This window comes from Salmo salar, chromosome ssa04 (assembly GCF_905237065.1).
Source record: "Salmo salar chromosome ssa04, Ssal_v3.1, whole genome shotgun sequence".
Taxonomy (NCBI): domain Eukaryota; kingdom Metazoa; phylum Chordata; class Actinopteri; order Salmoniformes; family Salmonidae; genus Salmo; species Salmo salar.
Window position 1 is genome coordinate 54,095,674 of NC_059445.1, and position 15,094 is coordinate 54,110,767.

General features: G+C 42.2%; 1 long non-coding RNA gene across 3 annotated transcripts in view; it reads left to right on the top strand.

The window, feature by feature from the left end:
• The window catches only part of LOC106603548 (uncharacterized), a 101,597-nt gene that overhangs the window by 69,476 nt on the left and 17,027 nt on the right, over window positions 1–15,094 (top strand). For 2 of the 3 annotated variants that reach the window (XR_001328433.2, XR_001328432.2), the window contains exon 3: window positions 869–932. This is a non-coding gene — a long non-coding RNA (uncharacterized lncRNA). Of the gene's footprint in view, window positions 1–868; window positions 933–5,198; window positions 5,234–8,727; window positions 8,898–15,094 lie in introns of those variants that run through there. The other variant, XR_006769644.1, reaches the window with a different exon arrangement.

Consider the following 15,094-nt stretch of genomic DNA (forward strand, 5'->3'; position numbering starts at 1 on the left):
TAAATCCTGCTTCCTATCTGTCTGTCTCCGGCTGGGTACAAAAGAGAGGTCTGAACAATCCAAATCAAATAGAGATGATGAATGTCAAATGGTTAGTAGAGATCTGGGTAAGTGGCACTGGTGCTGGCACATTTGCACTGTTCCATTCCATACCTGGCTTTGTCGCACTGCGGCCATGCAACCACAGCCAGGAATATTCTGATGTGTTAGGGAACGATGTAGTTGGCACCGTTAATGCTAGCTGACCGTGGCATGCTCCATTACACTGGCATCCCATTCGCCATGGCATCCCGTTCACCCAGGCAGATTTATACAGCTCCTTGCCACGATTTTCTAAATTGCTGTTGCTGTCTGGGCTAAGTTGGGCTAACCTATCCTCTCCTCTCGCCACAGCCTCAGTGCTGCATGCTGGCCAGGAGGAGACGAGAGGAGGACTGCCCCTGCATGTGTCTCTGTGGGAAGAGAATAGACGGGGAGAGATCTTCTCCACAACATTTTTATTCTCACTGAAAAATGGACTTCCATGCACATTTCATATCTAGAGGGAACTGCTGAAGCATGTGATGCTTATGAGCGGCTGCAACTGTAAATGGAATCTGCTTTAGAATGGACAGAATACTATTGCAATACAATTGCCGGTATTATCAGGGTTTTTGTGAAGCCGTTCTCTCTTCGTCTTTTTCTTTCTTTGCTTTATTATTCACCAACACATTTGTTTTCAGTCTGAAATATTGTGTGTTTAAAGATAATAATTTGTTTATATTGTACTATTGCTATTGATTTAAGAACCATGAAACTGTGCAGTAGGGTGTGGAACTGCTGGTTTTGAACAAGCCAATTAATGTTGTTACTTTCTTTGTGTTTTCAGAGAGGAAGAGAGTGAGAAATGACCATGGGTGACTACTTACCCTTAAAGGCACACGATCAACAAGGTAAGTTGCCTTCAGAAATAAGTTATCCTCTACAGTATATTGTGTTATTGTTTGTATCCTAAATTACCAAAAGCCAATGGCTGTTTCTTGAATTGTGGACCTTGCATTTGGCACAGACATTGTGTTGTATTCCTCTCCTCAGCTTGCCCTCTTTGTGCCATGTCTATAGGCCAGACAAAAAGCTATGGAGACATTCTTTGCCTTTGCAGTCTCACCTGTACATTCAAGCAATACATCTGTAGTTATTTAGGTTTTGTAGCTGTATTTGGTTTGATCTGACTTAGTTTGACAGGTACGGTATATTTTCAGATCATATGTGGGAGATTCTGCCCTGCAGTTTTCGTCTGGCCATTTCTATTGTGCTGTTCTTTTTCAATTCCTATGTTGTAGCCAACATCCCCTTGCTCAGCTCAAAACACTTCAGATCCTTATACGATTCAACACATGTAGCAGAATTGATCCACTCTGTGATTTAGATGGAACAGGGTTTTATTGTGTGGTTTATTGTCCTCACTGTAGTGTTGATTAGGAAAGTGTAATGATGACATTTTGGAGGTATTTGTGGACATCAACCTATAACTGACATTATTTTTGATTTGACAGCCTGTTGCATGCATGGTACAATTGACTTCTCCACTTACATAAAGTGACATATTAACACAGTTGGGCCCCATCTTTGTGGCATAGTGTAATGTATTTTTCAGTGTAAGTTGACATATTTATTTTGATACTTTCCAACTAACCACTTGGCACAAACCCGTAGATCCGATCTTGTGGCAAATCTGACATCACAAGCTCCTCTCTGTGGGTCTCTGTCATTGTGGTGTGAACAACATCTTTTTTTAAATGGCACCTTTGATGCTCTTTGTTTGTAAAATGACTAGTAATAGATATTCCCTGTCCTGTGGTGTTTAGGAGCTCCAATACATTGTTTGTGAGGCAGAATAGAACATTCTGATTATTATAACAAAGCCTGAACCATAATGTTTCAGTGTTGTTTGATTTGATAGCATATTCCAACCTTTTGACGGTAATGGAAGCAACCAACAGTACAAATCAGAAGATTCTAGTGTTCTTGGCTTGCAAATAGCGGACAAGACAAGAAGAAGGCCTACTGAAAATGTGTGCATCCGGGTTGAGGTAGTAGGTTGTATGGTTTAGAATGACACCCTGGGAGTTAACGGTACAACCTTCTAGCTTTCCTTGGAGTACACTCATGACATCAAGCAAAAAGATGACCCTCATCATGTCTTTCAAAGCATAGCTTGGCTTGGTTTACATTAGCCAACTATTTTTGAGGGCCACGATGTCAAAATCTCACCGTCAATGTTTTTTTCTCTGTGCACTATTTTAATTTAAGTGTGCATTTGTTTACACTCTGTAAGAACGTTTGTTGGTCCTGTCGCTATGACTACAACGGGCTAGCTTGACTGGCGCTAACTATAGCTAACAGACTTCTATGCTAACAGACTTTTAGAAATGAAACTATGAAAACCTCATAAAAAATATAACAACAGTTATATCATTACGCTCAGTTTAACTTGATGATAATGTTTAAAATATTTTGTTTATCTGGTGCTTTTCTCTTCAGTTTTCAGTTTGCGCTCTCATTCAACTGACACTGACTGGGCAGGCTAGCGCGAGACCCACTGTAGAGTGAGAGTGCGTGAAGCAAACCACTAGAGCGAGCGGCTCCCTCTGTGGTCCGAAACAGGCACAACACCCATTGACTATAAATACTGTAAATTATTACAATATGACAAAGATTATGCTACCATATACACTACCGTTCAAAAGTTTGGGGTCACTTAGAAATGTCCTTGTTGTTTAAAGAAAAGCACATTTTTTGTCCATTAAAATAACATCAAATTGATCAGTGTAGACATTTTTTAATGTTATAAATGACTATTGTAGCTTGAAACGGCAGATTTTCTACATAGGCGTATGGAGGCCCATTATCAGCAACCATCACTCCTGTGTTCCAATGGCACGTTGTGTTAGCTAATCCAAGTTTATCATTTTAAAAGGCTAATTGATCATTAGAAAAACATTTTGCAATTATGTTAGCACAGCTGAAAACTGTAGTTCTGAGTAAAGAAGCAATAAAACTGGCCTTCTTTAGACTAGTTGAGTATCTGGAGCATCAGCATTTGTGGGTTCGATCACAGATTCAAAATGGCCAGAAACAAAGCACTTTCTTCTGAAACTCGTCAGTCTATTCTTGTTCTGAGAAATGTGAGCTATTCCATGAGAGAAATTGCCAAGAAACTGAAGATCTCGTACAAAGCTGTGTACTACTCCTTTCACAGAACAGAGCAAACTGGCTCTAACCAGAATATAAAGAGGAGTGGGAGGCCCCGGTGCACAACTGAGCAAGAGGACAAGTACATTAGTGTCTAGTTTGACAAACAGACACCTCACAAGTCCTCAACTGGCAGCTTCATTAAATTGTACCCGCAAAACACCAGTCTCAACGTCAACAGTGAAAAGGCGACTCTGGGATGCTGGCCTTCAAGTTGCTTCTGAATTGATCAGAAACTTGACCATACTGGTACGTCAATTAATCAATATAATACCAACCAACCCCTTTTGACCTTGGGGGGGGTTTATTTATTTAATGCATTGTACTGCCATTGTACTATGGTAATGCACAATTAATAGAGATCGTACCATATGATAATTTCTGAGGCAATACCATGGTATTATTTAGGTGTACCATCATACTTCAAAGCTAAAACCATGGTACATTTCCATGATTCAAACTATACAATGGTATAAGTGAAAGTACCATAGTAGTACAATGGTATGGATATAAGTACCATAGCTGTACCTTGGTACATTTTGTAATTGCCAAACAACACTACTGCCACCTTCTGGTTTGGAGTATTTTAACAGGCTTTGTGGCTGACGACAACAAGGTCTTTGCTGTGTATACACAGAAAAGATTGACTGCCGACACTGTTCAGAGGTGCTAATTACTCTCGGCTGGCAAATGGTAGACAATTCTACACAACATGACCAAAAGTATGTGGACACCTGCTCGTCAAACATCTCTTTCCAAAATCATGGGCATTAATATGGAGTTGGTCCCCCCTTTGCTGCTATAACAGCCTTCACTCGTCTGGGTAGGCTTTCCACTAGATGTTGAAACATGGCTGCAGGGACTTGCTTCCTTTTAGCCACAAGAGCATTAGTGAGGTTGGGCACTGATGTTGGACGATTAAGCCTGGCTCACAGTTGGCATTCCAATTCATCCCAAAGTGTTCCAATTCATCCCAAAGGTGTTCCATGGGGTTAAGGTCAGGGCTTTGTGCAGGCCAGTCAAGTTCTTCCACACCGATCTCAACAAGCCATTTCTGTATTGACCTTGCTTTGTGCACTGGGGCATTGTCATGCTGAAACAGGAAAGGACCTTCCCCTAACTGTTGCCACAAAGTTGGAAGCAGAAAATTGTCTAGAATGTCATTGTATGCTGTTACATTAAGATTTCCCTTCACTGGAACTAAGGGGCCTGCCCTAATCATGAAAAACAGCCCCAGACAATTATTCCTCCTCCACCAAACTTTACAGTTAGTGCTATACATTGAGGCAGGTAGCCTTCTTCTGGCATCTGCCAAACCCAGATTCTTCCGCCGACTGACAGATGGTGAAGCATGATTCATCACTCCAGAGAACGCGTTTACACTACTACAGAGTTCAATGGCAGCAAGCTTTACACCACTCCAGCCAACGCTTGGCGTTGCGCATGGGGATCTTAGGATTGTGTGTGGATGCTTGACCATGGAAAGCCATTTCATGAAGCTACTGACGAACAGTTCTTGTGCTGACGTTGCTTCCAGATGCAGTTTGGAACTCGGTAGTGAGGGTTGCAACCGAGGACAGATGAGGACAGCACTCAAAAGTCCCGTTCTGTGAGCTTGTGTGGCCTACCACTTTGCGACTGAGCCGTTGTTGCTCCTAGACGTTTCCACTTCACAATGACAGAACTTACAGTTGATCGTGGCAGCTCTAGCAGGGCAGAAATTTGACAAACTGACTTATTGAATAGGTGGCATCCTATGATGGTGCCACGTTGAAAGTCACTGAGCTCTTCAGTAAGGCCATTCTACTGCCAATGTTTGTATGGCTGTGTGCTCTATTTTATACACAGCAACGGATGTGGCTGAAATAGCCGAATCCACTAATTGGAAGTGGTGTCCACATACTTTTGTATATATAGTGTATGTGTGTGTCCCTGCTCTTATAGCCTTTCCTTTCTCTACACAGGCTCCTAATGGACCTTTCCTGCCATTAGACCCAAGGTCAGTCTGCCTTTAGAGGCACAAAACCTTCAATTAGTGTTAGGTTGAAAAGTGGTGTATTTTTAGATGGTTGTCATCCACTCTGGTAGGGTGGGAGGAATGACCAAACTGCATCAATCACACAGGGGATCTGTAATGTTAGACATCCACTGTATACTATCACTCCAACCACAAAAAATAACACAGCAAACAAAGGCTTTCCCCCTTGTTCTTTCACTATCCATGAGTATATAGTATATTAAATGTATAACTGATTTATCTGCAGAAGGAATACAGTGAATGCACATTTCTTTATACTTTTTTAAAATCCATGATATGTTTTGCTATCATGAATAGATCTAATTTCATTATTATTTTGTTAGAACAACCATTCACCATTTACTGCAGGTGCTGGATCTCGCAGCAAGTGAATGTCTTTCATAACCTAATTCTGTCAAGCCATTCTGCTATTGCTGAAGTTCAATTTTCTCACCAAGACACTTGTGTGGTGGAACTTATTTCACACAATACCAGTTTCCCCTGGTTTCACATTGCTCCCTGAGCCATTTCTGTGTTTTTGTAGCCTCCATCAGTCAGCCCAGGCAACACTCTCTCCAGTGCAGGCCAGGCAACACTCTCTCCAATGAAGGCCAGAGAACACTCTCTCCAGTGCAGGCCAGGCAACACTCTCTCCAGTGCAGGCCAGGCAACACTCTCTCCAGTGCAGGCCATGCATCACTCTCTCCAGTGCAGGCCAGGCAACACTCTCTCCAGTGCAGGCCAGGCAACACTCTCTCCAGTGCAGGCCAGGCAACACTCTCTCCAGTGCAGGCCAGGCATCACTCTCTCCAGTGCAGGCCAGGCAACACTCTCTCCAGTGCAGGCCAGGCAACACTCTCTCCAGTGAAGGCAAGGGCCTTGACCACCATTCTCCTGTGAGTTGAGCACTGAATCACTGCCACATTTTATGATGCCCAGATGGTTGGATGTAAACATCAAGTATAAAATGTAATAATCATCATAAATCTGAGATTCTCTGTTTAGCTGATTCTTTTGTTTCAGAAAACATCAGACATCACCCTCAGCTTTTACTATGTATCCATTTGCGCTGTGGAATATAGTTCCCAGGTTCAGCCAGGTTTAGTGCCTTTCTTAAGGGGTTTAGTGGCTTGATTATCCCACCTACCTACCTGCTGGAAGCAAGGCTGTTCCCCAAATTGCTTCAGTAGACATACAGACTGCTGTAATGTTAAAACTGTCCAGCATTGGAACAGTTTATGTTTATTTGTTTCCATGCACCAAGCCTTAGTTATGATCTATGGGCACTTATGTGACGGGGTGCAATAGTGATGTCTGGTCTGGTCTGGGGTTTAAACCTGCTCCAGTCCAGCGTGGGCTGAAGTCTTTATTTACCACAGACCCAGTCGGTTTGTCTACTAAAATCAGGGGCTCTGGCTCTCTCTCTGGCAGTGGGGCTCAGCACTGCCAGAGAGAGAGCACTGATCAACACAAATGAGAACAAAATGCATATGTGTATCAGTTTAATCAGTCTGTAGATTATTTCAAATTCAAACTGAATTTGAAATATACTGAAAGCAAGAGGGTGTTGCTGTAATTCCTCTCTTCGTTAGAACACCATGTCAGTTTTTTCTGACTTTGTTGATGGCTGATACTGTAATGTAAACCTCTCATATAGGGTCATGAGTAAATACACCACTGTTATGATACTATTGTCTTTTTCACTTTACACTGTCAGTAGTTGGAAAGCAGTCTCTTCAGTCTAGAGTGGATATGGGCGTCAGATTGTCCCTCCAATTCAACCTTAGTTCTCAAACCTGCAATGGCAGCTTTATTCATACTTTGGTTTGCGATTCACGGCTATATTCCAATACCTGATATCACTACAACGAGACAAAGATGTTTTGACCAAGATGTCTTGGAAAAGACCAGAAGCCTTTCAAACACACTACTAAACCCATAAGGGCCATAGCTTGACAGACATTGCCAGTTGCTAGGAGCGCCCTGCTCCATCCACAGCTCTGCAGCAGTACCTCAGAGAGCACAGGCTCTCTCAGCTGGTGGAGCCTCTTATCAACACGGGCCGCCCAGTGAAAGGGACTTAGCAGCTGTTAATTAGGGGCCAAACGAACGCAGAGTGTTATTAATGGGTGTTCAATGGCAGAGCGTGAGAGGCCTATAGGAAGACAGGCTCATTGTAATGGCTGAAATGGAATTAATGGAACGGAATCAAACGTATGGAAACCACATTTGACTCCGTTCCATTGATTTAATTCCACCCATTCCAATGAGCCCTTCCTTCTATAACTCCTCACACCAGTCTCCTCTGCTCTCCATGTAGGCTCAACAACCAGCCTCAGATGGCTCACAATGCCAACAGGTTGACAGTGTGTTGTTTAGCCTGATCCTGTTAAAACCCTGGAAACCCCAGAAGGAATGGCATTTTATCTGTATGGGGCCTCTTAGCTGACTTTCCTGCTGGCGTGGGGTGGGATCTCTGTGGTGACTGCTCTGCTCTGTCAAAACAACAACTATAGTGGTACACCTCAGTCACTCAGTCTGTCTGGCCCTCTGGGGCTCTGGGGTCTTACTGAGTGAAAGGATATTGGTTAAGGTTCTGAATGATGTAAAGAACATTCAATTAACAATGTCTGAATTTCTGGAGGAGAACCAATATGAAATATATACTCTTAATTCCAGTGCAAATTTATAGATCACTTTTTTGGTGATCAATCTCTTGAGTTTTTAAGAAACAAATTAAATTATGTTGTAGTATGTACTATACAAATATATGTTTTACCATTTACAGCCAGGTATGCAAATAGCCTTGGTTGGGTTCATCCGGTTCCTTCTCAGCCCTCCATATAGTTATTGAACAGACTAGAGGAGCCAAGCTGCGTTGTGCCAGAGCACAGAGTTTATTTTAAGATCTCCATTTTCCCAGTCTTTCCTCACCTCTGAACTGAATGGTCATCCAGATGTAGCTAGCAAGCGAGGCTGAGGCGAAGGGGACCTGCTGCCTCAGCACTCCCTGCTCCAACTGGCCCAGTGGCCAGGCAGGGCTAGGAGTCATTGGTTCCAGCTGTGCTTCCATTTATGGGATGGTTGGACAAATAAATGATGGGATTATATAGGAGGGGGGAGGTGAGACGGTGGGGGAGGAGAGAAGGTGGGGGAGGAGAGGTTCTATTTTCACTGCACTAACCAATCAAGGCCTGCTGAACAGAAAAGCACACTGACAGAGAACTCTAAAATAGGTCATTTAAATGATTTTACAGAATTTTACTACAGGATATATCCTGCATTCCAGGTCATGCTAGGCAGCATTTATTTACATAAATGTCATGCCAGGTGAAATTGTGTCATGCCAGGTGAAATTGTAACAATGGAATGTTTTCTAACCAAATTATATGGGGGATTAGGCATGTTATTGTCTGATTATGAAATGCAACTTATCATTACATACAATTTTACATATTTGTTTTTTCTGTACACAGGAAGGAAATGGATGAATATCACAATCTCTCCAGGACCAGCTGCATTAGCAAAAGCATTGTTGACCTCTTGCTGTCATAGTTGTAGAATAGTTGACAATTTTAAACATATTTTGAAGTGTTTTTTTAGCCTCCACGTGTGCATAAAAAAATAAACCCCATTGTAATAAGTATATTGAGAGTATTTTCAGTGAGTTATTGTTGGATATAATCCCCATACACATATACTGAATTAAAATATAAACGCAGCATGCAGCAATTTCAAAGACTTTACTGAGTTACAGTTCATATAAGGAAATCAGCAGTTGTACTTAAGTAAAAATAAGTCGTTTTTTGACTTATTACTAATTATACTTTACTTATTTATAATTACTTTACTAATTATATTTTTGACAACTTGTACTTTTACTTCACTACATTCCTAAATAAGATCATTTACTTTTTACTCCATACATTTTCCCTGACACCCAAAAGTACTTTTGGCATGCTTAGCAGGACAGGAAAATGGTCCAATTCACGCACTTATCAAGAGAACATCCCTGGTCATCCCTACTGCCTCTGATCTGGCAGACTCACTTAACACAAATGCTTTCTTTGTATTTATTAAAGATCCTTATTAGCTGCTGCCCCTGGGGTCCAGCGACATTAAAGCAATTATACAATTTAAAATATGACATGACAAACCCCCTAACACTTTTCACAACACGTTAAGTGTGTTCCCACAAGCCACTACTCTACTATCACATATCTACAATACAAAATCCATGTGTAAGTGTGTGTAGACTGTGTGTCTTATCATGTGTATGTGTGTCTGTGCCTGTGTGTGTGTCTCTTCACAGTCCCCGCTGTTCCATAAGGTGTATTTTTATCTGGTTTTAAAATCTGATTCTACTGCTTGCATCAGTTACCTAATGTGGAATAGAGTTCCATGTACTGTAGCCATGGCTCTATGTAATACTCTGCGCCTCCCTTAGTCTGTTCTTGACTTGGGGATTGTGAAGAGACCTTTGGTGGCTTGTCTTGTGGGGTATGCATGGGTGTCCAAGCTGTGTGCTAGTAGTTTAAACAGTGGTGTAAAGTACTTAACTAAAAATACTTGAAAGTACTACTTAAGTAGTTGTTTGGGGTATCTGTACCATATTTTTGACAACTTTTACTTCACTACATTCCTAAAGACAATAATGTACTTTTTACTCCATACATTTTCCCTGACACCCAAAAGTACTCGTTACATTTGGAATGCTTAGCAGGACTGGAAATTGTCTAATTCACGCACTTATCAAGAGAACATCCCTGGTCATCCCTACTGCCTCTGATCTGGAGGACTCACTAAACACATGCTTCATTTGTAAATTATGTCTGAGTGTTGGAGTTTGCCCCTGGCTATCCGTATTTTTTTTAAATATAAAATAATAATATGCTTAATATAAGGAATTTGAAACAATTTATACTTTTACTTTTGACACTTAAGTATATTTTAGCAATTACATTTACTTTTGATACTTAATTATATTTAAAGCAAATACTTTGACTTTTACTCAAGTATTTTACTGGATGACTTTCACTTTTACTTGAGTCATTTTCTATTAAGGTATCTTTATTTTTACTCAAGTATGAAAATTGGGTACTTTTTACACCACTGAGTTGAAACAGACACCTCGGTGCATTCAGCATGTCAACACTTCTTACAAAAACAAGTAGTGATGAAGTCAATCTCTCCTCCGCTTTGAGCCATGAGAGATTTACATGCATATTTTTAATGTTAGCTCTCCGTGTACATTTAAGAGCCAGCCATGCTGCCCTGTTTAGAGCCAATCATAATTTTCTGAGGTCCATCGGTGGCACCTGACCACATGACTGAATAGTTGTCCAGGTGCTACAAAATTAGGGCCTGTAGGACGTGCCTTGTTGATAGTGTTAAAAAGGCAGAGTAGCTCTTTATTATGGACAGACTTCTCCCCATCTTAGCTACCGTTCTATCAACATGACAGTTTACAATCAAGGGTTACTCCAAGCAGTTTAGTCAGCTCAACTTGCTCAATTTCCACATTATTTATTACACAATTTAGTTGAGGTTTAGGGTTTAGTGAATGATTTGTCCCAAATACAACTCATTTCGTTTTTTAAATATTTAGGACAAATTTATTCCTTGCCACCCATTCTGAAACTAACTGCAGCTTTTTGTTAAGTGTTGCAGTGATTTCACTTGCTGTAGTGGCTGATGTTTGTAGTGTTGAGTCATCCGCATACATCGACAAACTGGCTTTACTCAAAGCCAGTGTCATGTCATTAGTAAAGATTGAAAAAAGTAAGGGACCTGGACAGCTGCCCTGGGGAATTCCTGATTCTACCTGGATTATGTTGGAGAGGCTTCCATTAAAGAACACCCTCTATGTTATGTTAGACAGGTAACTCTTTATCCACAATATAGTAGAGGATGTAAAGCAATAACACACGTTTTTCCATCAGTAGACTATGATCGATAATGTCAAAAGCCGCACTGAAGTCTAACAAAACAGCTTCCACAATCTTTTTATCATGAATTTCTCTCAGCCAATCATCAGTCATTTATGTCAGTGCTTGTTGAATGTCCTTTCCTATAAGCGTGCTGAAAGTCTGTTGTCAATTTGTTTACAGTAAAATAGGATTGTATCTGTTTGCTAAGGGTTGGTAAAGGGCTGATTGGTCGGCTATTTGAGCCAGTAAATGGGATTTTACTATTCTTGGGTAGCGGAATTAATTTTGCCTCCCTGCAGGCCTGAGGGGCATACACTTTCTAATAGGCTTAAATTAAAGATGTGGCAAAATCATCTGCTATTATCCTCAGTAATTTTCCATCCAAGTTGTCAGACCCCGGTGGCTTGTCATTGTTGATAGACAACAACACTCACCACCCACTTTACAGAATTCAAAATTGCAATGCTTGTCTTTCATAATTTGATCAGTGACTTGGATGTGTAGTGTCAGCGTTTTTTGCTGGCATGTTTTTTATTTTACTAGGCAAGTCAGTTAAGAACAAATTCTTATTTTCAATGACAGCCAGTCATCCTGCCTGTTCAGGGGCAGAATGACAGATTTGTACCTTGTGAGCTCGGGATTTGAACTTGCAACCTTTCGGTTACTAGTCCAACGCTCTAACCACTAGGCTACCCTGCCGCCCCACATCATGCCTAAGATGAATGAGTTCTCTGATTCAATGAATGATGCAACTGAGTTTGCCTTTTTGCTCAAAATGTTATTTAAGGTAAATGTCTGAGTGTTGCAGTGTGCCCCCGACTATCAGTACATTTTAAAAAAAACAGAAAGTCTGGTTTGGAATTTAAAATTATTTATACTTTTACTACTGATGCTTAAGTATATTTTAGCAATTACATTTACTTTTGATACTTAATATATATTTTCTAAGTATTTGGCTTTAAATATACTTATCTTAATTTTTTACCTATTTTTCTCCCCAATTGGTAGCTACAGTCTTGTCCCATCTCTGCAACTCCCGTAGGGACTCAGGAGAGGCAAAGGTCAAGAACCACGTGTCCTCCGAAACACCGTACAGCTGGCGATGAAGTCAGCGTGCATGCACCCAGCCGCCACAAGGTTGCTGGAGCGCAATGGGACAAGGACATCTCAGCTGTTCAAACCCTCCCCTAATCCGGACTACGCTGGGCCAATTGTGCACCTCCTCATGGGCCTCCCGGTCACGGCTGGCTGCGACACAGCACGGGATCGAACGTGCATCTGTAGTGACGCCTCTAGCACTGTGATGCAGTACCTTAGTCTGCTGCGCCACTCGGGAGGCCCCCTACTTTTAGACTTTTACTCAAGAAGTATTTTACTGGGTGACTTTCACTTTTACGTGAGTCATTTTTTATTAAGGTATCTTTACTTTTACTCAAGTATGACAATTGGGTACTTTTTCCACCACTGGAAATGATTCAATTGAAATAAATTAATTAGGCCCTCATCTATGAATTTCACATGACTAGAAATACAGGTATGCATCTGTTGGTCACAGCTACCTTAAAAAAAAAAAGTAGGGACGTCGATCAGAAAACCAGTCAGTATCTGGTGTGACCACCATTTGTCTAATGCAGCGCGACACATCTCTTTCGCCTTGAGTTGATCAGGCTGTTGATTGTGGCCTGTGGAATGTTGTCCCACTCCTCTTAAATCGCTGTGCGAAGTTGCTGAATATTGTCGGGAACTGGAACACACTGTTGATCCAGAGCATCCCAAACATGCTCAATGGGTGACATGTCTGGTGAGTATGCAGGCCAAGGAAGAACTGGGACATTTTCAGCGTCCATGAATTGTGTACAGATCCTTGCAACATGGGGTCGTGCATTATCATGCTGAAACATGAGGTGATGGCACGGATGAATGGCACGACAATGGGCCTCAGGATCTCGTCATGGTATCTCTGTGAATTCAAATTGCCATTGAAAAAATCCAATTGTGTTCATTGACCGTAGCTTATACCTGCCCATACCATAACCCCACCGCCACCATGGGGCACTCGATGCCATACACGTGGTCTGTGTCTGTGAGGCCAGTTGGACGTACTGCCAAATTCTCTAAAACAACATTGGAGGCGGCTTATGGTAGATAATTTAAAATTAAATTATCTGGCAACAGCTCTTGTGGACATTGCTGCAGTTAGCATGCCAATTGCACACTCCCTCAAAACTTGAGACATCTGTGGCATTGTGTTGTTTGACAAAACTGCACATTTTAGAGTGGCCATTTATTGTCCCCTGCACAAGGTGCACCTGTGTAAGTTGTTTAATCAGCTTCTTGATATGCCACACATTTCAGGTGGATGGATTATCTTGGCAAAGGAGGAATGCTCACTATAAAATTTTTCTGCGTGTGGACAATTTCTGAGAACACTACATGTTTTTGTTCAGTGTACATACATGTACGTGCAAATTCAGTTGATTCATGCTTTTGTCTGAGTGAGAACCCTTTTAACAAGGTCATTTGTCTGCTGGTCCTGCCCTCAGTAAACACTAGAGACCTTGATAAAATAAAAACATGAAGGATTGTAGCCTGACACTGTTGTTACTACCCAGACAGGCAGCTACTAGCTACTAGCCAGCTACAAATCCCCCAGTTCATACAGCAGCAGCTTGTGATTTGGTGAAGTCTCTGCAATGCTGCTAGTATTTTTCCCCAAGGCGAGATATCCCCTTAATGTGATCCGTTTAGTGGCAAATGAATAACCATAACACATCCATGGGAGACGGGTGTCCCATTGATCTGTCTGGAGTCAGTCAGCCCCCCCCCCCCCTCCCCCCTTTCCTCTCGGCCTACTGCTGCATCAGCCACTCTCCCCCATCGATACGCTCTTGCCCCTTGACCCCTGGGACAGATCAATGGTATTGATCGAGAAGGGCAAGGGCAGGGTCCGCTGACTGGCCCCACCAATCCCCCCCCGTCCGTCCGTCCGTCAGCTAGTGTGACAAGACATGATCGTCATTAATGTCCCGCTGGCTGGCTGGGCCCCCCTTCCCCCACACACGCATCCCTGTCCCCCCAGTTACCTGCTCACCACTAATGGTGCTGTCTGTCTGCCTGCTTGTCTGCCTGCTTGTCTGCCTGTCTGCATTCCTGTCTGTCTGTATGCTAGGCGTCCTTTGTTTGGATACCTGTCTGATTGACACTCGCCTGCCGCTTTGTAAGACACTGTTATCTGAATTCAGGCTTATCGTTAAATGGGTGGACGTGGTGTAATAGCATTTTGATGTGTATTAGTTCTCAAGTCATTGTGTGCACTGCCTTCCTGTTTGTTTTTTTGTGTTCTTTGAGACTACAGTATTTCTGGGGTATAAATCATAATACTTCTGTCATGACAACGTTCTCTTTTATGTTAGTAGTGCATCATAGAGGTTTGAGGAGATGTACTTACTCTACCTTCCTGATACTTACATTCCTTCTTCCTTTAGATTTTTACTGGAAGACAATGGTCATTAATGTTTATGACATTGTACACATGTTCTGTTTCCACGAATACCACGACCAACCGTGGTATTCCAAGATTTGCTAACAGTCTAGCCTAGAGAAATGGAGATGATAGGAGTATAGAGGAGGAGAAGTGGGGGGAGGAGAGGAGGGTCAATGCGTGTCGTCTAGTCGTGTGCGTGTGTTGGGGGGGAGTAGCTCTGCGCTGATGGGAGTGTCTCAGGGATTGTGTGTGTGTGTGTGTGTGTGTGTGTGTGTGTGTGTGTGTGTGTGTGTGTGTGTGTGTGTGTGTGTGTGTGTGTGTGTGTGTGTGTGTGTGTGTGTGTGTGTGTGTGTGTGTGTGTGTGTGTGTGTGTGTGTGTGTGGCGGGGCAGTGGTAGCTCCAGACATTGCAGTGACACTGCTGTAATGG